Source organism: Dama dama, chromosome 11 (genome assembly GCF_033118175.1).
Source record: "Dama dama isolate Ldn47 chromosome 11, ASM3311817v1, whole genome shotgun sequence".
Taxonomy (NCBI): Eukaryota; Metazoa; Chordata; class Mammalia; order Artiodactyla; family Cervidae; genus Dama; species Dama dama.
The window spans coordinates 17652867-17680332 of NC_083691.1; the positions used below are offsets into that span (position 1 = coordinate 17652867).

Consider the following 27466-nt stretch of genomic DNA (forward strand, 5'->3'; position numbering starts at 1 on the left):
TCCTGCTCCATAGTCCACTGGTCTTTGCTGGATCTAGGGGGTCCCCCGGTCAGCCCCCATCTTCATCCACTTTAATCCTGCCCTGGGCAGGGCCCAGGCCTTGGGGGAACCTCCAAGCCTTCTTATCCATCACCTCTCAGTAAGCCCACTAAAAGGCCAGGGAAGTCACCCTGGGGTGATGATTCTGGGAGAGAAGGCGCGAGCGAATTCCGCAGCTATTTGGCATAAACAGAGAACAGAGAGAAGGAGGAAGCCCCCGGTCTCCAGCCTGGGTCCTGGGGACACAGAGGCGCCCTTGAGAAGGGTGGACAGAAGCCCAAGCTGGAGGAGACATTTATGCTAAGAAATAGACATTAGCATCATGGCTCCAGAAGCAGGTTAGATCCCAAGCAGCTGACCCTCTTTTTTGGGGTGGGGGTGAGGGGGTCTTTTCAAACTTTGGTTTGTTTACTGCTCAAATTGTTTTATCCGCCACTTCACCATAACACAACGCCTCCGTCACAGTAAGGCTGTTAGCTGATTGTTGCTCAGCTTTTTTTTTTAATTAATTTTTATTAGAGTATATTTGATTAAAGATGTTGCTTTAGTTTCAGGTGTAGAGCAAAGTGAATCAGTTATACATAAAACTACTGTTTTTTAGATTCTATTCTCATATTCATCTACTCAATGGACACGAGTTTCAGCAAACTCTAGGAGAATAGTGAAGGGCAGGGAAGCCTGGCGTGCTGCAGTGCATGGGGTCTCAAACAGTCGGACACGACTTGGTGATTGAACAAGAACAAAATTCTCATATAGGTCATTGCAGAGTGTGAGTGGAGTCCCCGGGTCACACAGTAGGCTGTTTCTCACTTTTGAGGGAACCAGTTCGTTCCCAAACGACCATCTGTCCTTGTGATTCACTCACATTCCCTGGTTTCACTGCTTCAGAGTGCTTCTGGAGTAAAGAAATCTCAGTAGGTTGTAAGGTACACATGGGGAAGAAAACAAAGGTGGATTTTCGTTTCCTTTTTCTTTTCTTTTTTTAGTATTTATAAGAAAAAGCACTATCTTGATCTGAAGGGGAAAAAATAAAAGAAGAAAGAAACGTTCTAGATAAATTGAGTTCAGCTCTGAAAGCCTCCATAGCTTCTTTATCTCCTCACACGGGCTTTGCGGTCAGTCCTCAGACGGGGCATTTTACAACCTGAAAATCAACATGACAGTTATCAGCGCTTGCATCCTCCAAGGCAGAGATGGGGGGTTCAGGCAGGTGGCGGCCGCACAATAGGGGATGGTAGGGGCAGTCTTGGACCCCGTCTTCCTTGTAGGTGACAGTGGCAAAGGTCCCCGTCTCACAAGGGGGTCCTCCCGGGGCTGCAAGGCGGAGATGACCATGACGCTGGCTCTGCTCGGCCTCTCTGCCTGGCAGGTGCCACTCCAGCAGCTGCTGTCCCCAAGCAGAGACCTCAGCCGTCAGCATGCCTAGCCCGCAGTTCCTAGGTTCCTGTAGCCTCCTGAGAAGGAAGGGAATCTGTCTCCTAGAAAGTTCGGCTTTGAGGCTGAAAACCAATATCGAGCAAATTTTTTTCAATCAGGAAAAGTGTGTTCCTACCACCATAGGCACAACTGCAGAAGTTTCTGTGCTTCTCCCACTAAGCAGCCAGCCCAGACCTGGAGACCCAGACAGACACCGCTCACCTGGGAACCAGAGTGTGTTGGACCTTGGGCCCTTTGACTGCTCCGGGAAATCCTTATCATTTAAAAAGTGGCTGCTTTATTGTTAGGTGACTCATCCTGGCCTCAGCTTCTTTTTCCTTCTAGATTAGGAGCCCATGAAGAAAAGACTGTCATACCTTCCTTTGAATCTCTAACACAGGTATTCTGTATTCCACACTCAGTAAATGTCTGCTGGTTGTGAACATTTTACTTGAGTTTACCAAAGAGCCTCAGAATACAGGAAACTAACAAACTGGAAACTTCTCTGCGAGAAATTCACATTTGCAAAACAAAGAGGGTCTGCCTTTAAATATATTAGAAGTTCTAAACATGGAGACACAAAATGAATACTCTGTTTGAAAAATCATTGTCCAGGCAAACCTCAAAGATATCACAGGCTCAGTTCCAGCCATTGTGATACAGCAGACGTTGGAATGAAGTGAGTCACATGAATTTTTCAGATTCCCAGTGCATATAAAAGTTATGCTTCTTCTTGGAGCCTTACCTAGTGAGAGAAAGATGCTCTGAAACATTACCATACTTGATGGTTAAAGGAAAACTGTACATGTGGTGGACACAGTTATTGAAAAATAAAACACTCTACTTAAAAATAATCATGTTGACACTCTAGTCTGTTAAATATGCAATAGTACTATGTCTAAAAAATAATGTAAATATCTTAATTAAAAAACACTTTCTTGCTAAAAAATGTTAGCCATCGTCTCAGATTTCAGCCAGTCCTAGTAGAAACATCAGAGATCACGGATCCTAGATATTTCTAACAAATACAACCATCATTTTAAAGCACTGGAAACATTGTGCGAATTAACAAAATGTGACCAGAGACACAAAGAGAGCAAATGCTGTTGGGAAAATGGTGACAGTAGGAACTCAAGGCAGGGTTGCCACAAACTTTCCATTTGTTAGAAAAACAAAAACAAACAGAAACGCAGTATCTCGGGGTGCAGTAGAAGGAGAGGTGCCTGCGGGTGTTGCCAGCATCCTCTGTCCTTTTGCTCTGGCTGCTCAGCTAAGGCAAAACAACACAGGCAACTTCTCGTTCCCGGAGGACACGCCCCAGACTGGGGCCCCAGGAGCCATTTCAGGGTCATTTGCAGAAGCTCCTGAGGGCCACCGTCTTCCAGAACTGAAAACAGGAAGGCTCCCTCCCCACACAGCCAGGAGCTGGGACTGCAGGCTTCCCCAGGTTTCTAGCAGGTGGGTTGTGTTGAGGGGAATTTGTGAGGGCCACAGAGTCAGAGCCCCGCCCCCCCCATGACCCCCAATCTGCGGAGGGTCTCAGCACAGAGAACCTCATCCCAGGGCTTGGCAGGAGCCTCTGCTCAAGTCAGCGCTGGAATCCAACGAGCAAATCCCTGGGAGCGGTCACTAACTTAATTCCTGAGACGTGAATGGCAAACGACCAGAAAGCAAAGACGATGAGAAAAGGAGAGAAAGAGTGTGTCTCAGTGGAGACACAAAGAAGGCAACATTATCACATCCCCATTCAGGCACTGGCCACAGGGGACTGCCCACCATTGGCCACGCTGAAACAGGCCGACCCCCCGGGCCCAGCTGCCCAGGCCTGCCCAGCTGGCCCAGAACTTCTGCGCCACTTTTGCCTTTCATCTTTCGGGGAGTCAGGTCCAGGGATCAACCCAAGGTGCTAGTATGATGTGTGGGATCAAACCATGGTGCTAGTGTGACAGGTACACTCTTCCACCCAGGCCTGCCAAGCTGGCCCAGAACTCCTGCGCCATTTTTGCCTTTCATCTTTTGGGGAGTCAGGCCCAGGGATCAACACAAGGTGTTAGGGTGATGTGTACACTCTTTGGGGTTCCAAAGACTGAGGTTCTCACCTCTGTCTGTCTCACTTAGCCTGAGACTCAGGGCAACTCACACCATGGCTCTGAGCCTCACTCTGAACTTCAGTCTCCTCTTCTGCCCCCTGAGCTAGTTGCCTCTGGAGCTCTTTAGGTTTCCCTTCAGTAATAAAACTCTCTTTTTGTGAGAGAAACCCGCATCACTCAAATGAGAACAGCTTTCCCCAATGACCCGTTGTGATGGTTCATGTTAACGGTCAGCTTGCCTGGATCACAGGTGCCCAGATATTCTGCTGAAGACTCTCTGAGGGTGCTTCCAGGTGAAATCAGCATGTGAATAGGTGGACTCTCCATAAAGCAGGTTGCCCTCCCCAATGTCGGGAGGGGGCTTGGCATTCAATCCTCTAAGAGCCCGGAGGAAGGGAGATCTGGGCCCTTTCTCCCTGAGGGCAGAGCCGGGACCTTGATCCCTTTCTGTCCTTGGTGCTGACAGCTCTCAGACCTTCAGACTCAGACTGAATCATGCCTCCAACTTCCCTGGGTGTCCAGCCTTCATACAGCAGGCCCTGGGACTCTTTAATTGCACAAGGCAATTCCTTATAATCAATCAATCAATCATCGATCAATCAATATTCTTTAAACTAATTTGGAGCAGAAGAAAAATAAGGCAAAGGCTGCAATCCCTCACCCCAGGACTCAGGAGACTTGTTCTGTGGGCGGCCCGACCTCAATAGCTTAACACACCCTTTCCAGGGGGAATGGCTTCTCCAGGAAGAGAGTCCATCCCACACTTTTGGGAAGCTTTGCTCTTTGTCACAGCATCAAAGCCCACTTTCTGTTATGGTTAATTTCTGTTATGGTTCATTCCTGTTATGGTTTATTTAGGGTAAAAAAAAATCATTAAACACATGTCCTGAAATGCTGCAATAGAGCAGGAAATTGAAATGCCTTTTGTCCCAGCACCGAAGAGTGACCAGCAAAGGGAGCCCTGGACTCCAGAAGCCAGCTGTCCTGGGCTGCCTTGGGGTCAGCATTGTACGCCCGTGTTCAGCGGTGATCTACAGTATACAAGCAACTACGGGACTTTCATTGTCTGCCTGTCTAAATCTGCCCTGCTGGAACTTAAAAAAGAAGTTACAGCATCTCTATAAAACTATTTGGTTATAACTGGGTTGTTAAATTTGTTTGCTGAAGTCAGCTCGAAGGCATTAAGAACCTCAATGGCTCAGGGTGTCGGAGATAAACCCTGCAGTCATGTGTGGCACTGGGGAAGAGGCATTTTGCAAACTTTGCCAACTCCCCAAAAAGAAGATTATATGTTTGGGAAGGTCAGGCTCCTTCCTGTGAGTGATGCTCATTTAGATTTTTTTTTTTTTTTTTAACACCAAAGGGCATTAAGTGTCTTCATAAACATTAACAAAAGTTTGTTGCAAAGCATGAGCCCCAAAGTGGGGGGTCAGCTGGCAGATTGGAAACCCAGGTGTGGACTGTGCCTTCTCCAGGAAGAGCAGCCTTGTCTCTCCCACAGGACACAAACTGTCTGCTTTCATGATTCCCCAAGAATTAGAAGCATTTGGAGTCAGCCCATCCGTATTTTTAATTTTCTCTTGCACAGTAGCTGCATATTCGATGGCAACTAAGATAAGTCAAATACTAAATCAGTGATTTCTTGTCCTTTCCTGTGACTTATATTTGTGACATCATATCCATTTCAAGGAAGCCAAACCCTTACAGCTGTTTGTTTCAAAAAGTAAGAAGAAATATGAGCCTATAAAATGCATTTCTAAAATTGATTTTATTTCCACTAGGGGCAATTTTGCCCTGTGGCCCCTGGAGACACTTGATAATATCACCCTGTGTTGTCACTCCTGCAGGGAGGGGTACACGCCAGCGCCTGGCAGAAGCCAGGGATGCTCCCAGACATCCTTCAAGACACAGGACAGTCCACAACCAGGATTCATCCCACCCAGAAAGTCAACAGTCCCAAGGGCAATGCAGCTGATATCTCAACAAGAACTCCTCTTCTTACAGAAAATAGGAGAGAGCGTTCCCTGTGCTTTTAAGGACTGGCTGCCCCATGCCGTGGACATGCAGTGCAAGATGTGTGAATCTCTGGACTCTGGTTTTATGGCACCTCAGTAACAGATCTTTTAAATAGAAGACATGCATTAACAAATGACTATGCTCACCATTTGCCCTCCTCAGAAACCCGGTCTGCCTTTACAATGCTCAACATTTAAGAGCAGGCTGCCTAGAGAGAAACACACTTACTTTGACAGTTTCCCTTCTAACGAAGGGTCGGGTCCCCACTTTCAGCACACGCTGTTTCCTGAGCATCCCCCACTCTCCGGGTAGGAGCCAGAGGCCCCCTTTGCATCCCTTCCTCTCTGCAGGGCTCAATATGGCTTTGGGAAGAAGGAAGTCACTAGGTCTTTGGAGCAGGCTACATCGCTTGTTTGCTGGTGGTAGTGGTTTAGTCACTAAGTTGTGTCCAGTCTTGCGACCCCATGGACAGTAGCCAGCCAGGCTTCTCTGTCCGTGGGATGCTCCAGGCAAGAATACTGGAGGGGGTGGTCATGCCCACCTCCAGGTGATCTTCCCCACCCAGGGATCCAACCAAACGTGTATCTTGCGCCTCCTGTATTGGCAGGCAGATTCTTTACCCTTAAGCCACTGGAGAAGCCTAAACCTTAGAGGATCCCTTAATAAAAGAGTAATTGGCAGCTAATAATAACATTAGACTTGAAAACACAGAAAGAACCACGGTGAAATCCAATTGTTTCCATGAAGGAAAAGTGCAAAACCTTAGGAAATATATATTTAGTAAAGAAATAGGATGAAAAGGAAGCCTAGCTCTGCAAATAGAGCATAAGGAAAGTTAATCAAAAGCAAGATGCCCCAGGAAATATAAATTTTACGGTTTCCATCAGGAAGGTGATATACATCTGGTATCCAGAGAACTAGCCCAAATAACGACAAGGGTTCATGGTCAAGGGGTGAGCTGGTAAATAGGAAGCTTTGTTCTAATTTTCCATCTCTAAATTTAGCTTCATGGCAGCACACAACTCAGTGTTTTAAATGTGTGTCAGAGGAGCTTTATTAAATTCTAAGCTGACTTGATTCACTTTGTTCTACGCTTTAAAATGTGAGGGAGACGCTGCATAGCTCATGAGTTACCTGTTCAGTTGGCAATTGATCTCACTTTATTTGTTTCTGGGAGCACAATTGGATCACTTTTAAATGTTTTGAAAACAGTGTAGAAAGCCTTGCCGGGCAGTGCGTGGGGCTCCAGGTAACAGACACTGGGCCCCAAAAGGCGGTGGCTGACAGGTCTGCATCAGCGCTAGGGTGAGATGCGCTGCAGGGCTAGAATCAGAAGATGCTCTGAAAATAAAGCCAGCTAGCCCTTAGTCGTGCTCACTGCCCCACAACTCTCTCCCCTGCCCCCTTGCTCGGAGCGCAGGAGGGGGCTGGCCACAGTCCTTTCAAACAGACTCAGCCGGACCCAGGAGGAGGCTTGGGCTGCCCCTGAGCCTCAGAGTGATGGGCTGGTCTTCCTTGAGTGCTGTTTTTTCATCAGTAAGATGGAATTCTAGAGCTGGCCTCGCGAGCCTCCTGGGAGGATGTAAGGAGACCCAAGTGCATCTCCTGGTGTGGTGAATGGCACAGTCCACCAGCCACTGCCCGCGGTCACTTCCCTCATTTCTGATGACGTTGGCCGAACCACCACCTCCCTGGAGGAAAGCTGTCCTCTCACCGCTCCCGTCCCCAACAGTGACTAACGAACACGTGGCTTCTGGAACCTTTGTTGGCTTTTAATGCCCCAGGACCAGACTCACAGCTAGATTGCCATCCTAGACCATAAAGAACAGAAGACACCCAAATCAGCACCTCCCATGTCAGGAAGTAGCTCTGCTCCCCAGAAAATAAAAGCTCATCACAAAATAATACCCAAAGCAATGCTCCCCGAGGGCCATTTGGTGTACAATCTCCCACCAGGCTCTGCACCCAAATTAAAATGTTTGAAAACAGCAGCGTTTCTGCTACTAATGCGGTATCTCAGGCAACCTGAAAAAAGGTCGAGGTAAGTGCATCATATCTGAGCTTCATCCAAACCCCTGAGGGTGGATCCAGGGAGGAGGGTAGAGGAGGAGCCCCAGCACCCACAAACCCACCTAGGACCCCTCCTATTATACAGCCTGCATCTCCAGGTGCACAGGTGAAGACCAAAAGCTGGAGCAGGAAGAAATGCAGAGAAGACCAGGAGCTGAGGTCTGCCGTGCAGGAGGGGGAAAGAGGTGGGAGGAAAACTCATCAAAACACACTCTCAGACCCCAAGTTTCTTGCATGACTATACTTTCTAGCAGGAGATGCCTAACATTACTGGCAGACTAATTAGGTGTGAGGAGACACCCTGATTTTTACACTTCCTATGACTTGACATTTAATTTTTCCATTCCCTTTTTAGAACTCTGAATGATGCTCTGAATGAAACGTCCAAGGGTGGGCCCTTCCGGGCCCTTCCCAGGTCTCATACAGACTGTGTCCTGGGGACCTGAGTGACTCACAGCCCATTCATTCAGGAGCAAGCCGTTCACTTGCTATCCTCACTGGGTTGCAAGGATTCTCAGCCGTATAGCCTGGACCTGGAATCCAAACTTGCAAGATGACCCAAACTTGCAAAACTCGATCAGCACCAAGATGGCAATGATGTAAACTGTTGATGCCGAGGGAGAAAACGAGCTCAGGATGGGCATGTACATGGCTCCTTTTCCAACTTCTCTAACGTTTTTGAGGTGATCCCCAAAAAAAACCCGTTCTAAAAGTGCATTTGCTGTTGTTTAGCTGCTAAGTCGCATCCGACTCTTTTTTCCCAGGCCAGCTCACAAATGCCCATGTGCTCTGATGACTGTGACTTCACACTCCTGTGGACCCTGGAGGGGCTTTTCACTCCTGCTTCTAGAAGGGGAAAGTCATTCTCCAGTCCAGAGTATCTCAGCTCCCATCTTCTGCAGATAGGAGAGGCAGACGGAGCTTGAGGGAAGCCCTGGGGGTGGTTTCCTGGAGCCTTGGCTGGAAAAGGGGAGTGTCCCTAACCAGCAGGTTGCCAAACTGGAAGGCAGAGTGACCCAGACCTCCCGTGCACCAGCAAGAACCGATTTTAGCCAAGAATGTGCTCTGAGACCAGAGCATCCAGCTGGGGGGAGGAGGAGGGGAAATAATCTTGGCTGCCCTTCTAGCAAAACCCCCAGCATGTTCATCTGTGCCTGTGGCCCCAAGGATCGTGGAGCACCCCCACCCTGAATCTGGACCCTTTCTCCTGCTGTGGGGCTGGAGGTGGACAGCCCCTTTCCTGACCTGGGCTTCCAGCACAGTTGACCCCTCATTGCCCGGTCAAAACTCCAGGCCCACACTGCAACCAGGACCCTTAGCACACCTTGGGCCTGCTGTCCACGGAGGGGACTCAGGGACTCTGGTCTTCACCCCACCCACCCGTGGAATTCAGTCATCCTGCAGAAAACAGCTGGCCTGCCAGGTATGCTTAGCAGGAGACTTCATCTTTCTCATCCACGTTGTCACCATTAGTGCCAGGACCCCTGCAGCCAGTGGTCCAGGCAGGCAGCACCCCTAGAGCTGCAGGGCTGGAGGGGAGAGAGGTGACCTCGGCCCCACCACCAGCCCCGGCTTCCCCTTAATGACTGCAGACTCACGTTAACCACAGGCTTCTCCTTCATCCATGACTCTCACAAGCCTATTTCAGTATATTTTTTCAGACACCATTTAGTGAGATTTTAAACTCATGAAAGCAAATCACCTCTCACCTGTGACTCTACCCAGGTTCCCGGTGGCGTGCCGACTGACAACTGTAAATCATTGTTTCGCCCGCTGACTTTCGTCCTGCCAGATCTCTGTGTCTTTCATCACTTGCCCTGGAGGTCAGCAGCACCACTGCCTGCAGGTTCCTCCATACTCAGCATCTTCTGAAAAGGGCCATCTCTCTTTCTGAGTCAGCTAATAACAAAGTTCCAGAATGTAGGATGGATAGCCAGGGTCTCTGTATCTACTGCTTGGAAACTCAATCTCACCCTCCCTTTCTAACATAGCTTCAATTCAGTTCAGTTCAGTTGCTCAGTCGTGTCTGACTATTTGCGACCCCATGGATTGCAGCACGCCAGGCCTCCCTGTCCATGACCAACTCCCGGAGTTTACTCAAACTCATGTCCATCGAGTCAGTGATGCCATCCAACCATCTCCTCCTCTGTCAGCCCCTTCTCCTCCTGCCCTCAATCTTACCCAGCATCAGGGTCTTTTCAAATGAGTCAGTTCTTCACATGAGGTGGCCGAAGTATTGGAGTTTCAGCTTCAGCATCAGTCCTTCCAGTGAATATTCAGGACTGATTTCCTTTAGGATGGACTGGCTGGATCTCCTTTCAGTCCAAGGGACTCTCAAGAGTCTTCTCTTTTGGTTCAGAAGTCATCTACTTGGAGAAGATGGGGAGACATCAAATGATGGATGACAGCTGACTTGACGCTGGGCACCTGATGCTCTTCCCACCCTGGGTTGGCCACTTTGGAAGCATCTTCAGCTCATTTACTTACCTTAACCCCAAAACCCGGCACTGATGATGGGAACTGAGAGGGAAAAGGAAAATCTCAGGGAGTGATCAAGAGGGAAAGTGACTACAGCGCTAACAGTTAGGCAAGAAATGATCTTGGGACTGTGCTCAGTGAAACAATTTAGAGGGTTCAGGGCATTCTTTGTGCTGGAGAGTGTGTTTACACTGCCAGCAAGCCCAGGTTCTCCCTACGCTAAAGTCACAGTTTGGACAACAATGCCTAAAGGCCAGCCTGAGAGAAGAAGAAAAAGGAGATCCCGTCCCACAGTGAATTCCTACAATGGAAACCTTTTAGGTGGCTTTCTTCTCAATCACACATTGTTCTGAGGCCACATCTCTTGTCCCTATGTTTTGTTTTGTTTTTTCATTTCCTCTTATTTCACTGACTTTTTTTTTTTTTTTTTTTTTGTATTTCCATCTTCTGCTTTCAATCCCAGCCCTTCTCTCTGTGATGGGAAGTGGCAGCCGGAGAGACTAACAAGTCCCTTGAGCACTTGGGGCTCCCAAAACTATCATCATTGATTTGGAGTGGACTTGAGCCCCAAACCTTTGTTTGAGCCAAAGTCCTTGCCATGAATGGCCCCAGTTTCTGAAGCTGTCCTGCCTGCAAGACCGGCTCTCCACCCACTTCCAGACTCATGAACCACAGCTCGCTGTCTCAGAGGGGCTCTGGGCATCCCGGAGAACCTCCCAGGTCCTTCCCAGGCTCGTTCTGTCACACGACAGCCCTGACAAGCCAGCTGTTTCCCTCTCCCTGTCCCCAGGCCATGCCCACATCCAGTAGGGGTCAAGGCTCCAAGCTGCTTCTCAGGTGACATACTAGGACTTTCCGTGGCCACCTCCGTGTGGTCACAGCTCTCCAGCATCCTCTCCACCTGCATCCGTACACCCAGTCTCTTCCTTCCGACATCCACCATCTTCCCCACGGCGTGACACCATGGTCTGACCAGATGAACAAATGTGCCCGCCAATCACCCCCGCACTGCCCACTACTTGTGCAGCACCCAAAGTGTGCTGGAGAAATCAACAGCGCATGTTCACTGTAGGAGAAGGTGAACCCCGAGGTCTGTCCTGGTCCCACTGGGTCATCATGTGGTAAATGGGAATGAAGTGGCCTTTGTTTCCAGTTCATCACTGAGGACGTCGCACCTCAAAGGCGTTGGAGCGACTTGTCAAGGACCACACAGCTAGTAGCCAACAGCCCCTGTGCTCAAACCCAGGATCTCAGCTTTCAGATCCTCTAGTTCTTTGACATTACCCTGCCCCCACTGGCTGCTAGGAAGTGAGGAGGTCAAGAACTAATATGGTCTTGACCTTCAAAACTGTAAGCTCACCTCAGGGCCAAAAAGACAGGTGGGATAAAAAGCAAGAACACAAACTGTGATCAGGGTCCAAGGAGTGGGTCCCTCACAGGGTCCAAGGATGGGAGGAGTCAAAGGCTGGAAAGCAAAATCGGACCTGGGTCTCCAAGGACACCCCCAATGCATTCTTCTCTTCCATCATATTCATCACACTTATAATTGATAATGCTTATTGTTGGTTATAGGCAAATTTTCATTATGCACTATCATTGTAATTTACTATCACTGACTATAATCCCCATGTGTCCTGTGTGCTGCAAGCCACTCCCCAGTACACTTTAAGCTCCATTACCACATCCGGCACTTAGTAAGTGTTCAGTAAACATTTGCAAAATTAATGGATGGTTGCATCAAATTCAAATTCTTTCCTACTTCATACTTGAATGGATGGCAGTCATTGTCACTGTAGAGTGACGCCCCTATGGGGAGGGGTCAGCTAACAGGCTGCCCGGGGGTCAGGTTCAGGGAGACAGAGAGAACTCAGTACTGCAAGGCCCTCAATGGGCAATTTCCATCTGCAGAAATGATTCAAAGAGAAGAGATTAAGACCTAGGAAGAAAAGCTAAAGGAGCTATGATCATTGTAGCATTAAAAGGAAGAAAATCAACTGAGTAATTTAATAAAGAGCTTTAAGAATAACTCATTAGGCTTATTGCTCCTTCACTAAAGGAGGAAGATAAAGTGCTTTTAAATTTCCTTAAGGTAGACACATGCAAGAATTCGCTCTAATAAGTAAGAAAAAAAAAGGAACCCATTTCCTGAGAAGGTGCTTTTTCAAAGCTTGCAGGCATCTCGTGGTCCGAGACAAGGGCCAGGCATTGTAAGAGCCCTTCAAATATGGTATCGCCTGGATGTCATCAGGGAATTTAGGACTTACCAATAAGATCCTGAAATGAAAATCTTCTAATAAAAATATTGTTGTTCCAAATTAGAAAGTATTTTGTTTAAAAGTTATCCTTAAAGAAATTCCAATTCAAATGGTGCCATAACCACTACCTACTTCTCAGGAACTTGGGAGACAAACCACCTCAGTTACCATCTGGGGAACTAGCGAGACATCACACACAGACACACACACCCTGGTATGAAAATAAAGCTTGTGCCGTCATTCTTCTACAAAGGAACTGCTTTAAAATGGCATCTAATGGTCACAGCCTTGTGACACAGGTGAAAGAGCCCCAGCTTCAGGATTTGCCTGCCCTGGGACCCAAGGAGGACACAAGAGCCTCAGACCCAGCTCTCAGGTAACAAGACAACATGGAAAGACTGAGCCAGCCTTTCATTCATCCTGGATTTCCATGCTTATTCGGTATACTAGACAAAACCACCAATGTTGCTATTCAGTAACCAAGTTGTGTGCAACTCTTTGGGACCCCTGGACTGCAGCAAGCCAGGCTTCCCTGTCCCTCTCCACCTCCCAGAGTCTGGGAGAAGTTGAACTCCAGTGCAGTCTTTGTTAAAGTTGCACAGAAGGCTGCAGAGCCAGTCCACTTCCCAGGCAGACCCAGCATGGATAGGTTCCTTTCAAAAGCATCACTTCCCTCTCTAGCTTTCCTCAGAACCAGCAATTCCCTGATAGTACTTCCTGAGCTTCAAGATAGGAATATTTTCTATGAGTTTCCCTGGTGGTTCAGATGGTAAAGAATCTGCCTGCAATCTGCCTGCAATGCAAACCAAGGGGGTTTGATCCCTGGGTCGGGAAGATTCCAAGGAGAAGGAAATGGCTACCCACTCCAGTATGCTTGCTTGGAGAATTCCATGGACAGAGGAGCCTGGCGGGCTATAGTCCATGGGGTCGCTAATGGTCAGACACAACTGAGCTATTAACCCTTTCACTCTCAGATTTTGCCACCTCCTAACTTCACCAAAGTGAAACTTGTGATTACCAAGGCGGAAGGGAGGGAGGGATAAACTGAGAGATTGAGACTGAAGCATACATACTACTATGTATAAAATAGATGACTGATAAGAACCTTCTGTAGAGCACAGGGAACTCTACTGAATTCTCTATAATGACCTATATAGAGACAGAATCTAAAAAAGAGTGAGTATGTGTACATGTATCACTGATTCACTTTGCTGTGCATGCAGCAGAAACTAGCACAATATTGTAAATCAACTATATGCCAACAAAAGTTAATTTAAAGAAAAAAAGTGAATTCTCAACCCCTCACTTCAATCATCAAAGGAAAGTTAAATCTGGTTTGTACAGTTTTACTCAATGACAATCCTAGTAACAATGCCAATTCAGGTGACTGGGGAAAAGGTAAAATTGAGTCAAAGTTCTATAGATTTAACACCGAAAACTGGGAAAGAAAGTTCTCTTACAACGAAACGTTATTCTCACTCTGCTACTCAATCCTACCACCTAGCTGTCTGTGGTGTGTCCACAATAAAGCCTATGAAACGTGAGACCTCATGTTTCTATCCTGACAACGATGCCCAAAGGGCAATGGCTTACCTTCAATAAGCCATTCATTCAGTGAATGGGAATATTGGGGGAACTTTTCCAACAGATTTTTGATGTGTGTGAATGGAATTGTCAGTTCACCTCAAACGGACTCCAAGAATTGAGCAGATCTTTCCCTGCTGGATGTCATCATGGCAGAAAGTCACCTAAAAAGAATCCTCAGCATGCAAATTCATTTTAAATTGAGCAGCATAGTTTTACATTTTGAAGATAATCAGATTAACCAAAAGGAACTGAGAGAGAAAACCAATATCAGGCTGGAGTGGAAAAAAAGCTCGAAAAATAAAATCATGAGAAGGCTGAGTCATTTTTGACCTAATTTCAAGGTCCTGTGGAAGTCCCCAGCGTGAGCATGGGGTGGGCTGGGGGCATCGCATAGTTCTCTTTTTCTCAGAGCCAACCACTCGCATCCAGCCCTGTGGTGATGGGCGTCCCTGGGCCGAGCTGATGGCCCTGTGACTCGGAATGGAAGACATGGCCTTTCTTTGATTTCTATGGCATGCAGTATGGGAGCTGCATTAAATTGACCAGAAATCACATCGGATCAAGGGAGAGACACATGCACAGCTTTTGACCCAGGATGCAGAGACCCGTGGTGAGACTTCACCAAAAACACTACAAAGATTTGAGTTTCATATTCAAGATCATCTTTCTGTTCTAAAAACCCAAACATCGACATCCTCGGCCCAGAAAGTAAAACTGACAATGAATAGGATGTGAAACTAGCCCAACAGACTGCTTGTATTTCGCCATGATGCTAAATGAAAGTGCAGAAAAGTCCAACAGCAAAATGAATGTTTCGGGTTTCTTAGACGAGATTTCTGAGGTTTCTCTAATTATCATACTCCAGGGTTAATAACAATAGAAAGCCCAGTTTAAATATGTGATTCAGTGATTTAAAAAAAAAAAAAAAACACAACAGCATTTGGGGTTCTTTGGAGAGTTCTGAAATTTCCATAGCAGCTGCAGACTTCGGTCCTGGTGACATTTGGGGAAACACTTGTCAAATCCATGTTTGGAGCCAAAACTGCCTGTGTGAAAACAATTTTTTTCCCTATTGTTGAGTGAAAATTCCATGAGCAAAAAATTCTTGCACTGTGTCCAGTGGAAATACGTTATTTCCACTGAAAATATTACCCTCATGAGCTTGCTTGTAATGTTTACATTGGAAATAAGCAACAGAAACATGCACCCTCTTTTCTTTGCTTTTGCTCTTTATCAAGGGAGTGGGAGGGACCTGGCAGAAAATCAGCATGACAAATGCAGCCGCTTGCCTCTCAGTCACCCAAGCCCTTAGCCATCATCCTACCTGGGCGCGATGCACCTGTTCCCCCCTCCCACGGCGTGTCGCTCTTTGAAGAATGGCTTAGAGATTCTGACTTGTAGCCGCAGCAGAGACACTTGGCACCACTCTCTACAGACTCTGGCCCAACTGGCTGAAGTAAGTCTTTGCTCATTTATCAACCAATTCAGGTCTCAGCTGCAGTTTTCAGCTTTGATCAAAGCCGAAGCCCATATCATCATAACATCATGTGTGAGCCTGGGTCTGGGAAGACCAACAAGAAGCTCCGAGGGGACACGGAGCAGGGCTGGGCCACCTGCTCCCCCCTTTAGTGGGGGTGCGGGGAGGACACAGCTAATCGGCCCAGGGAGAGCGGGGTGTGCGGGCGAGACGGACAAGGAAGATTGCAGAGGGGGTTTTGGGGGGCCTGGAATTCCACTCTGCTTTGCTGCCACTGACTTGGCACTTCAGGGAGATTAAGAATGCGGCCCCCAAGGACTTAGAGTCTAGGGGCTTCCGAGATACACAGAGACACAGCTCATTCTGATATACATCAGGCCAATGAAAGCACGAATGAGGGAATAATCCAGAACCCCAGGAATATCAAGAGAGGAAACAAACAAAATACATCAGAAGGAGAATCTGCAAAGAGAGCAGACAGCTGGGTGTAAAATAAGCCAGAAAACAGAAAGTTGAGGAAGAAAAAAAAAAAAAAAAACACTTTCTCAGAACTTTCTCCCTCCATTCAAATCCATTTATTGAGCACCTACTAGTACAAGCATTTACTGAGCACCTACTACATGCAAGGCACACAAATAAACAAGGTATAGTTTCTCCACTTTGGAACTTAAAGACAGGGACATAAATGATATTGCAGTAAGTTATTTGCTCGTGCAAAGGACCAGGGGAGTGTGGAGGCCAAAGAAGCCCTGTTTGACTGTGAGAATCTGGAGGGCTTCCTGGAGGTGTGGCCACCTGCAGTAAGCCTCCAGGAAAGAGTGGGATTTCAGCTGGCCTACATGCAAGGGTTGTTGTTCAGTCGCTCAGTTGTGTCCGACTCTTTGCAATGCCATGGACTGCAGCACACCAGGCTTTCCTGTCCTTCACCATCTCCCAGAGTTCACTCAAACTCATGTCCATTGAGCCAATGATGCCATCCAACCATTTCATCCTCTGTGGCTCCCTTCTCCCCCTGCCTTCAATCTTTCCCAGCATCATTAGTTTGGGCTGAAGTTCTTAGGAGTCTTGGGAGCTCGCAAAGCCACAGAAGTTCAGTTCAGTCGCTTAGTCGTGTCCGACTCTTTGCGACCCGTGGACTGCAGCACACCAGGCCTCCCTGTCCATCACCAACTCCCAGAGCTTGTTCAAACTCATGTCCATTGAGTCGGTGATGCCATCCAAACACCTCATCCTCTGTCATCCCCTTCTCCTCCCACCTTAGCCTGAGCTCATAAGCTGTGCTCTCTTAAAACTGGGATATGCCTACAAGGAGGGCACTGACATTCAGCAGTTACTGAGGCAGTTATCAGACCTGGAACCCAGGAGAGTCAGGGTGAAGGGGGAGCAGCCCCGCCCACCGGTTTGCTCAGCTCCCCGTCCAGACTCTCCACTTCCTCCTCAACCATCCTGCAGGGCTCCTCCCCACCCCACTCCACCCCCACTTCCTCACATGCTCTGCAACCTTGGGCAAGCTCCTCAACTGCTCTCTGCCTCAAACTCCTCCTCTGTAAACGGGAAGGGTTAGAAATAACATCTCAGTATGGTGAAGTCCCCTTGCTGTCCACCTCAAACTACAACAACACTGTTCATTGACCCTACTCCAACACAAAAGAAAAAGTTAAAAAAGTTTTAAAAAAATAGTAACTCGGAGGGTTCTATAGCAGATAAAATGGATTGGTCCCTCCCAGGACACTTAACACAGAGTGAAAATCGCCCAGTCGTGTCCAGCTCTTTGTGACCCCATGGACCCCAAGGAATTCTCCAGACCAGGATACTGGAGTGGGTAGCCTTTCCTTTCTCCAGGGCATCTTCCCAACCCAGGGATTGAACCCAGGTTTCCCGCATTGTGGCGGATTCTTTACCAGCTGAGCCACAGGGGAAGCCCAGCACAGAGTGAGTGCCCATAAAGTTCAATTCTTACTAGTTATGCTTTTCTTCTGACCACCTGCTAATTTGTAAGCTGACAATCCCCCCGTCTGTATCCGAGGTTCAGCTCTCTTTCCCAATGGTCAGCCCTGTGAATCCAGCCGTCTGGTGGACGTCACCTGTAATTCTCTCCATTCGGACAGACCCATCTAAAACTGAAGTCATCATCTGTCCTCAGCCTCTTCTCTCCTCTCTGATCCAGGTGAGGGGCCTCACCGTCCAGCAGTTACCCAGGACAGAATTCAGACAGTTGTCCTAGACCTGCCCTTCATTTTCTGACCCTAAACAGTCCTGGTGTACAATAAAAATACCATCACTGGATGAACCTCCTCCCACTCCCCTTCACTTCCCATTTCTCTTCTGTCCAGGCTGCCCCCTCACATGTGACTCCCCGACAACAGCCAACACACAGGTCCAGCCAGGCTCTCCTGGTTATGCCCTCCCAAGGCTCTCCATGGCTGATGTCTATACTCAAATCTCCTAGGATCTCTCCTGCCCTTTCGTCTCATCTTCGCAAATGTCAGCTTCCCACACTGAGCACAGAGCAGGCTCTCCCCTCTTGTTGTTCAGTCACTAAGTTGTGTCCTGCTCTTTGTGAACCAATGAACTGCAGCACTCCAGGCTTCCCTGTCCTTCCCTCTCTCCCGGAGTTTGCTCAAAAGGCTATCCACAAATGAAGAATTAATGAGGGAGTGGATGAATCTTCCACAGGTTCCCCATGAGAACTTTCCTATGGCCCTTCGGAACTCTTTCTGATACTTAGATGTATCACCCAGGAAGACAGCCTTCTGCCCACCCTCACCCAAGTCCAGCAGGCTCCCTACTAGCCCATCAGCTGTCAGATCCTCCAGGTCTATCTCTCCTTTCAGAGACTATTCCCTAAGAATCCTTTTATTGCTGGTCACCCCGCTAAGCTCAGAGTTCCCTGAAGTCCACAATTATTCATGCTTATCTAGAAGTCTCTGCAGTAAAGCCCAGGCACCGCCTGGTCTACAGCAGGCATTGCATTAATGATTTATTAGCCCAGCAGTGAATGGATCAGATACCAACTGTGTCACAAAAACAGTACCAGTGAAGGGAGAAATCAGTGTGGCGTCTCTTTTTCTTTACTTTTGGCTTTCTTTCCATAGGCCACGCATGCCACATTCTGTCTCAGGGGAACAGAATGGACCTTCGTTTCCACCACATCTCTATTTCTGCCAAACTTGGTTCCTGCTGCTGCATTGACAGACTTTTGGAAGGTTCACCTTTCCCCTGAATTTCTCATGATGATTAAGAACTATAATTGTCACTGAACAGTCCAGTTTAGCACAGACAAAGCCAACCAGCATTCACCAGTGGACTTTAAATGCTGACAGTTTAAATAGCCAAGAAAAGTTCATTAAGCGCCGGGCAATAAAAAGCGCAGGGGAAAATAGAGACAGAATAACTCCCCTGGGCATCATGAGAGCAGGCCTTTGTGATGAAACATTCCTCAAGGAATCTGGGGACATTACATTATAAAAACTGCAACAGACAGCAGGCTAGAGTAACAAGCTCCATGAGAGCATCATGGCCACACAGCCCCTTTCCTGGGGAGGGAAGGGTACCACGCAGCCCCCAGTCAGGCAGGCTATCCAAAGGGGCCCCAGACCCCTGTGAATGTGGCTGCAAAGATGGCTTTTATCCCCAGCACATAGGAGTTTGAGGGCATGAGAAATTCGGAACACATACTTCCCTACTCTGCACTTGAAAACTGGTCCAAAGGCATCAAGTACACTTTGACATTTTTTTGTTTGTTTTTCTAAAGTAGCCAGGCGTCAGCAAAATAATTGGTCACTATGAATCAAATAGTGGAAACGGTGGCAGATTTTCTTTTCTCGGGCCCCAAAATCATTGTGGATGGAGAGTGCAGCATGAAATTAAAAGACACTTGCTCCTTGGAATAAAAGCTCTGACAAACCTAGATAGCATATTAAAAAGCAGAGACATCACTTTGCCAACAAAGGTCGGTGTTGTCAAAGCTATCATTTTTCCAGTAGTCATGTATGGATGTGAGAGTTGGACCATAAAGAAGGCTGAGCACCAAAGAATTGATGCTTTCGAACTTTGGTGCTGGAGAAGACTCTTGAGAGTCCTTTGGACAGCAAGGAGATCCAACCAGTCAATCCTAAAGGAAATCAACCCTGAATATTCACTGGAAGGACTGATGCTGAGGCTAAAGCTCCAGTACTTTGGCCACTTGATGTGAAGAGCCAACTCATTGGAAAAGACCCTGATGCTGGGAAAGACTGAAGGCAGAAGGAGAAGGGGATGACAGAGGATGAGATAATTGAATGGCATCACTGACTCATGAGCTTAAGAAAACTCAGGAGATAGTGAAGGATAGGGAAGCCTGGTGTGCTACAGTCCATGAGTTGCAAAGAGTTGGACATGACTTAGCGACTGAACAATGAACAATAATACCAAAATGACTTTGAAATAAAAGGGATTGTTTCCCTACACAGGACTGGCTATAAAGGGCAGCTTTGTGAATGCAGAGTAAAAGCTGGGGCAGAAACCGAAAGAAACCGGGAGGGTTTCAGAATATCTGTGAGCCAGAGATGCAACAGAGTGATCTCTGACTGTGATGCCCATGTTACACACATATTGTCAAAGGAAGACATTTTTGAGGACAGTGAGCAAGCGTGGTCTCCTGGCTCTGAGTGGTGCCTCCTGAATTAAATCCTTAGATGGAGGACAAAGTGCACCTAGATTATAAAAGCCAAAATGTACTTTTTTAAAAAGATCTCTCTGGACTTAGTCCTTGGACTCTTCCCTGATGTAGTCTGAACCCAAATTGCACAGGCATTTCTTATCAGCAAAAGCAGACAATAAAATATGGGAAGAACTGTAAGAGAAACAGGCCAGGGCTCTTGTGAAATTCTTTCGCCACGCAACGGGCTTCTACAAACAGGAAAAAAAAAAAAAACATTTAGCAAGAGGTGCACAAGCTGGTTGGAGATGCAAACAGATGCTCCCAAGGTGACTGTCAGCTGGGGCTCAGTTTCTCCCCTTTAAAAATAAGCCATCAAAGTGAAGCCTTGCCTCGCAAGTCCAAGTGTTTCTGCATGACAAAAATTAACCATCAGGTGATGGTGAAAAAGAGGTGAGGATCAGATCTGGAACATGCAGGCAGGTGACTCCAAAGCTTCCTTTAGAATTTCAGAACCCCCTGGCTGATTCAGACACACTGCCCTTGTCTGTTACTTCAAGGTCAAATAATTAAGAGACAAGCTTTCTTCCAGTACCTCCTCTCCCCACCCCCACCAAATAAAATCATCCGAAATAGTTGAAATCAAGCTGACCATGAGTTTAAAAACTGGAGGGGGGTTGTCTTGCCACATTGTCTTCTATTCGATAGTACATTTCTAACCCCTGGATCCTGGATCTTTTCATTTAAAAAAAAAAAAAAAGATCTGAGTCTTCTTCACCCACAGTCAATGCAAATCTAAAGGAGAGAGGGTCTCCAGCCTCTCACACTTCTCCCTTAGTGGGATCATGTCGTGACAAGGCTCTTGGTGACAGCTTAATGTGGTTAACGAGGAAAGTATTGTTAAGATGTTCACAGGAAGGAAAAAGAGCTGCTCATCTCCACTGCAGCATGGTCATTGCCAAGCTGAGCCAGGGCAGTCTTCACAGTGCTTGTGACAGAAGTGGCAGGTTCCCCTTCTGGGCTCAGCACACCCACAGAGGGGTCTTGAGAAAGTCCTGTGTCTCCTGAGGCCAGGCTCTGACTCGGCTGCTTCTTAGATGCAGACACTGTGCAAAAAGCAGGCAGCTGAGCGCTCAGCTCCTCCAAGCTCCCCCTGCCCACCCCGTGTGATACACAAGGTCTGGGTGAACCCTGCAAAAGAAACAGAACTTCCAAGAATTCTGATTTCCATTGACTGGCCTCATCAATCCTCCAAAATGTTGCCTCCATCGCGTCCCCTTCCCCAAGTACATTTCACATTTTAACAGAGCAAAACCTATTACTATGACCTTTGGTAAAAAATTCATTAACCTAGTCTTCACTGATTTGAAATCAGTCACGCCAGGCTGAGGTTTAACTCTGACCAGCAATCCTACTCTTCTTTTCACACAGCAATTCAAATTTATAAACAGTATATGGAGGAGACAGTATCAAAATGTGTCAAGGAAGACATTGTTTCAACACATCGGAAGCACTTGCTCACAAATAATTGTTACAGGAAATGGGTCATGGTTAAATATTGGGTATCACAGCTCCCTGAAGACTTCATGAAAAGCAACATTTCTATCTTAGTTGTGTTACTGTGACTCTCTCAAACAGTCTAAAATTCTGACTGCTTGCTCCCTGAATTACTGCAAATGAATGCCAGCCTGTTTAATCTGAAACAAAAAGGGTCCTGTGTTTAGTAAACATTAGCAACTGGATTTTACAACATTTGATACTAGTCTCCCAGCAGAAGGTGGTATTGATGGAGCTGCTTTTTAGAGTCAGAAGTGAAGATCCACACCACTCCAGTTGCTCCCTGAATGAGCACTCTCTATGTGCCCGGACTTAGGCCCCGTGTCCTAGAGAAGAAGTGAGTCTAATGGGGGTGGGGGTGAGATTAGAGAATAGCTGGATTCCAGATCCTATGGTATAGAGTCCAGGCAAAATAGAAAACCTCAGCAAGAAAAATGAATAGAACAGAATATTCAGGAGGCAGTGGTGTGACATGTGCTGGGAGCGCCTTTCCACATCACTTCTGGTCACCTGTGTGTCTGAAAAATTCAGCTCAGCAACTACTCCAGGGGGTCCTTTCACTCCAATGAGTGCATCAACCCCCCATTTGTACGGCGGGGTGCACGGCACTGTGTACCCAGTCATCTTTCTCCACACCTAGCGGTAGACCGAGTCTGTGCCTCTGGGCATTTTCAGCATCTTACCAGGAACCTTGCTCCTTGGAAGAAAAGCTATGACAAACCTAGACACGGTATTAAAAAGCAGAGACATCACTTTGCCAACAAAGGTCCATATCGTGAAAGCTATGGTTTGTGCAGTAGTCCTGTACAGATGTGAGAGCTGAACCATAAAGAAGGCCGAGAAACAAAGAATTGATGCTTTCGAACTGTGGTACTACAGAAGACTCTTGAGCATCCCTTGGGCAGCAAGGAGATCAAACCAGTCCATCCTAAAGGAAATCAACCCTGATATTCATTGGAAGGACTGTTGCTAGAGTTTAAGTTCTAATACTTTGGCCACCTAATGGGAAGAGCTGACTCATTAGAAAAGACCCTGATGCTGGGAAAGATCGAGGGCAAGAGGAGGCGGGGATGGTTGGATGGCATCACCGACTCAAAGGACATGAGTTTGAGCAAGCTCCAGGAGATGGTGAAGGACAGGGAAGCCTGGCGTGCTGCAGTCCATGAGGTCGCAAAGAGTCGGACATGACCAAGTGACTGAACAACAACTGGAACCAGGCATAAGTTCAACTCTCAATAGCGCTTTGATGAATAAATGAAGGAATTAATGAACAAATGTACACTTTCCTATACATTCCTTTTTATGGAAACTTTGCCCAGCTTTTAGAAATTCAGCAGTAAATCAGGCTGACACATTTTTGCCCTGCAGTCCTCCTGAATCAGTTTTTGATGCCCCATTGGAGTGTAGACATCATTTTTTTTTTTTTTTTTTGGCATTTTGTTTTCTTTTTTTTTTTTTTCATTTATTTTTATTAGTTGGAGGCTAATTACTTTACAATATTGTAGTGGTTTTTGCCATGCATTGACATGAATCAGCCATGGATTTACATGTGTTTCCCATCCTGAACCTCCCTCCCACCTCCCTCCCCATCCCATCCCTCTGGGTCATCCCAGTGCACCAGCCCCGAGCACTTTAGACATCATCTTTAAATGTCAGCTTCATCAGACAGTTGCAAAGGTGCTTACTATTCCCCCAGAGTGGAAAGTCCCTCAGCTGAGTGGACAAGGAGCTTCCGGTTTCTGTGACCCACATCTGTGATTTCTCAGGCATCTTCACCTCATGCCAGGCTGTGCCCCACATTCAGTTGGCCTCTTTCAACTGCTACCTCATCATTGGCATCTGTCCTCACCTCCACTGCAACAGCACCACTTAGGTGACATTACCTGTTCGTAACGATGAGCCTGTCTTCCGGAAAGAGGAAATCCAATACTATCAATAAGCCAAGCAGGAGAACAAAGTCCTGGTATTCTCAAGGTGGGCTTATGTCAAGGCCCTCTTAAATACAGCATGAATTATTTAGCCCATGAATGCAAACAATGCGTGACTCCGTAAGGAAAGCATTTCTAGCTGCCTTCTTTTCAGATATATTGTAGTGTTTTCACTAATCTGAAACAAGCAGCTGGACTTCATTCCCTTCTGACCTCAGATTTTTTATTGTTACCCACCCCCCACCAACACCACCGACACATCTGTTGCCAAAGAACGTTATCTTGACTCCAAAATGTTATTTTAATTGAAAACGAATCAGAAGTTAACCTTCCATAACTTCATGCAATTGTTTCCAAAGTTTGAACCACCCCTTTAACCTTGACCAGCTCCTAACTTTCAATATTCTGATTAAACTTAATTCTAACCTGCACTTTAGTTTTCCAAATGTCCTCTAAAACTTCTTGCCCTGCCAACCACATGGTCATGTTCAATAACCAGATTGGGGAACTCAGGCAGCCTGTGCCTAACTGTCTCCACGTGCCAGGGCCTCATCCTGGTGCCGCCACCAGGAAGAAAGGGTCTGTCTACCCTCACCCACTTCCTCATCCCTCCCCTGGGCACATCCTCCTGGGCCAACTGCAGAGATGAGCAAGCTAAAAGGAAAAGTGCCCACCTGGCATCTGGGGGAACTATATTGACTTCACGGTCATCGAATCTGTTGGATTCTGGCTTTCCTGCTTTTTAGCTGTGTGCACCTTCACATGTTTTCCTGTGCCTTGGTTACTTACATACGAGAACGGTAACAATACCTAACTTCACTGGAGGGTCTTAAGACTCATTGTGAAGCTGTGATTAAGTCATCAGAGCCAGACTTACAATAAACACTCAATTAAATATACACTTAATCTATCTACTCTCTGTTTATCTGTCTCTTTATATTTGCAACTTTTTTATTTTTCTTTCATTCACTATCAGCTTTTTGGGAGCAGGCACCATTTCTGATTCATCTTTGCACCCATCAGAAAAGGCTGTCACCAAGTGCTAATTGATTTAATGTTGTTAAATTTACACTCTAATCCAACTTACTATCATGTTAGAAATATTTTAATTACTACAAGGCATTGCTAAACAGAAATACGGGCTTCTCTTTTCTCTTTCCATATCAGGCTTCCAGGATTTTGTTAACCTCTGTAAATCATCTGACTTCTTATAACGTCTGCAACCCAGAGCAGCAGAAAGCTCGGGCAGGAACCTAGCAGAGAGCTGCCACGTAGTACATGCCCTGCCATGTGCATGCCAGCTGTCAGTCTGCACACAACACACACCACAGGCATGCACATACATGCGCACACACCGGGGGCTGGGGGGGGCAGCCAAAGCAAACTGTGGAATTACGACTGTTTACAAATCTTATGTTATGAGTGTTTCACATGGTAGCACCCACAGGCTACACTCTACCTGGAAAGATCAATGACATGTTTATCGGGGCAGCATTGAAGCAGAGGATAGTTATCTATATGTTTCAGGTCAAAAATAAGTTTTGCCCTAAACACAGAGACAGCTGAAGTCAAGGGGAATTTCTTGGTTTGAAATAATCGAATGATTGAAACATCTACTTCCCACTAGATATGAAAAATATATTTTAAAAGAATCTTCAGCATTGGAGTCACTTTCAGCAAAATACCTGTGAGGGTGGACTATGTGCCAAGTGTGGGTGGTAAAAATATGCCCCCATCTTATGGGGAGCGCCATGTGAAAAGGACAGCAAAGTGAACTCTGTGTATTGATGTTATGGTAGAGGCTTATTCCGGGGCCCCATGGGCATAGAATGGTCAATTTCAGCTCATAAATGAATTCTGCAAAACAGAGCCTATTTTAAAGAGCAGAAAAAGTAAAAAGTCAAGCTTACACTGTGTAAGTCAAGCTTACACTTACACAGTGTCGCAGTGTTACAGAAGAAGACCATTGATGGAAAACACCAAGATGTGCTGGGCCCATCACCCCTCTTCTGTTGCTATCATCACTGGGGGGCCACAGCCCCAGAAGCACATGTTTGGCCTGGAAGGTGAAATGCCTTGTCTCTCATCTCTTGTTCTCAAGAGGGTTGAGTCTACCGGGGCAAAAAGACTCCCACAGCAGGAAATTCCCCAAACCAGAGGATTGAGCCTCCAGCACCACCGAGGGGAACGTAAGGGTTTCTCCTCTCTGGGACCCCAGCCCTGTCTCATTCAAGTCTGCGGAGGGGAGCTCTTCCATCCAATCAGCAAACACTCCTGGGTGGCTGCCATGTGCAAAGCATCAGGGTTCACGCAGAGATGAAGAGAATAAAGACCCCACCCCCAATGGTACAGTCATTTGCATCTTGATACTGAGTTTAAATAACAACTCACTCAAAGATGAGTGAACCACAGGGATAAAGATGAAATCAAAAATCCATAGAATGGGGCTTCCCTGGCGGTCCATCGGTAAAGAATCTGCCTGCCAATTGCAGGGGACACAGGTTGGATCCCTGGTCTGGGACAATTCCACATGCCTCAGGGTGCCACAATGCCTGAGCCTAAGGGCACTGGAGCCTGTGCTCGGAAACAAGAGAAGCCGCTGGAACAAGAAGCCCACGCACCACAACTAAAGAGTAGCCCCAACTCTCCGTAACTAGAGAAAGCACTCACTCAGCAATGAAGATCCAAAAATAAATAGATAGATAACTTTTTTAAAAATCCATAGGCTTGGCTCTTCTTCTAGTTCTGACCCTTTTCCTAGACCATTAAGTGTTGGTTTGCTTTGGGGTTTTTTGTGTTTTTGCTTTTGTTTGGAGCTCTCTGCAGGTCATGGCAGCATGGTTCTTGGTGCCCAAGCCAAGCTGCTGCTGCCACGTCCCCCCGGGAACCACCCCCTTCCCCAGCATCCCTTCAGCAAGGCTCTTCCCTGGACAGTGCAACTTGACCAGCTTCCAGAGCCTCTGCTCCCCCAAGCCCAACTGGAGCCCCTGACTAGTTCTCTGGCTGGAATCCTTTCCTGGTGTCTGCTTTGAGTACCCCAGCCCCTCGGCCACCCAGGTTGTCTCCCGCCAGTTGCCACCTTCAATCTCTGAGGCCATCATCTTCCACCCCGTGGTTGCTTTGCCTCCTGTCAATCAATTTATGGCTCACTGTAAAATTAGCATCCTCACAGTTGCCACAACCTACAGAAGACTGTTTTCGTCTGGAGCCTTTTAAAAAGCAGATTCATCAGGATCTAGTCTAGATAAACATATGTCACTCTTATATATAACCAGAACTTTGAAGAGGGTTATGCATTTTACCATCTGATAAAAATGTCCCTCTTCCACCACTGGCCAGCACTCATCAGTCCCCCAGCCCCACCAAGTCTCTCCTGGTGCCTGAAATTCTACTCACACTTTTGAGTTAAAACTCACAGTGACATCCAGGAAACCGAATTCATCTCACCTCTGTGAACCGGGAGGCAACTTTAGTGATTGGCTCAGTTGCCAACCGTTGGTGATGGGCAGGACCCAGTTGGAGGAAGGGACAGGAGAGGCCAGTGGGACCCCAGGGCAGGACAGTGCCACAGGATCAAAGAGAAAGGGGCCCAGAATGAGCAGCCCCAGGACCCCTGTGCCTGCATCACAGCATCTCAGCGTGGGTGAGAAGTAGACACATGACACCCCCTCCCTCTAACAGATTTAATCCACTTGGTAGGCACCGCCCTCAAAAAAATCACAGTTCTTGACTTACTCTGTCTCTGAACTGCTTTACCCTCCAATTTTACAGAAGTTACTATTCATCTCGTCAACAAGCTCTCATAGGGGTAGGGTTTGCAGAATTTCTTATAACAAGATCATATGTTGGCATCTAATAGTGCTCCCCATGAAGCCTACCTCACCCCTCCTTTACAGATATTCACTCTATGGAAA

At 47.0% G+C, this 27466-nt stretch overlaps 2 long non-coding RNA genes across 3 annotated transcripts in view; both read right to left on the minus strand.

Moving 5' to 3' along the window:
• Window positions 1-27466, minus strand: part of LOC133064529 (uncharacterized) — a 142979-nt gene that overhangs the window by 86709 nt on the left and 28804 nt on the right. The window lies entirely within an intron of this gene.
• On the minus strand, window positions 476-27180 carry LOC133064530 (uncharacterized). 2 transcript variants are annotated; one of them, XR_009694649.1, is made up of 3 exons: window positions 27000-27180; window positions 9813-9997; window positions 476-1183 (listed from the first exon to the last, which is right to left on the minus strand). It is a non-coding gene; the product is annotated as an uncharacterized LOC133064530 (long non-coding RNA). The 2 variants fall into 2 exon arrangements; XR_009694648.1 differs by lacking the exon at window positions 27000-27180 and adding an exon at window positions 10119-10404 and having other exon boundaries at window positions 477-1183.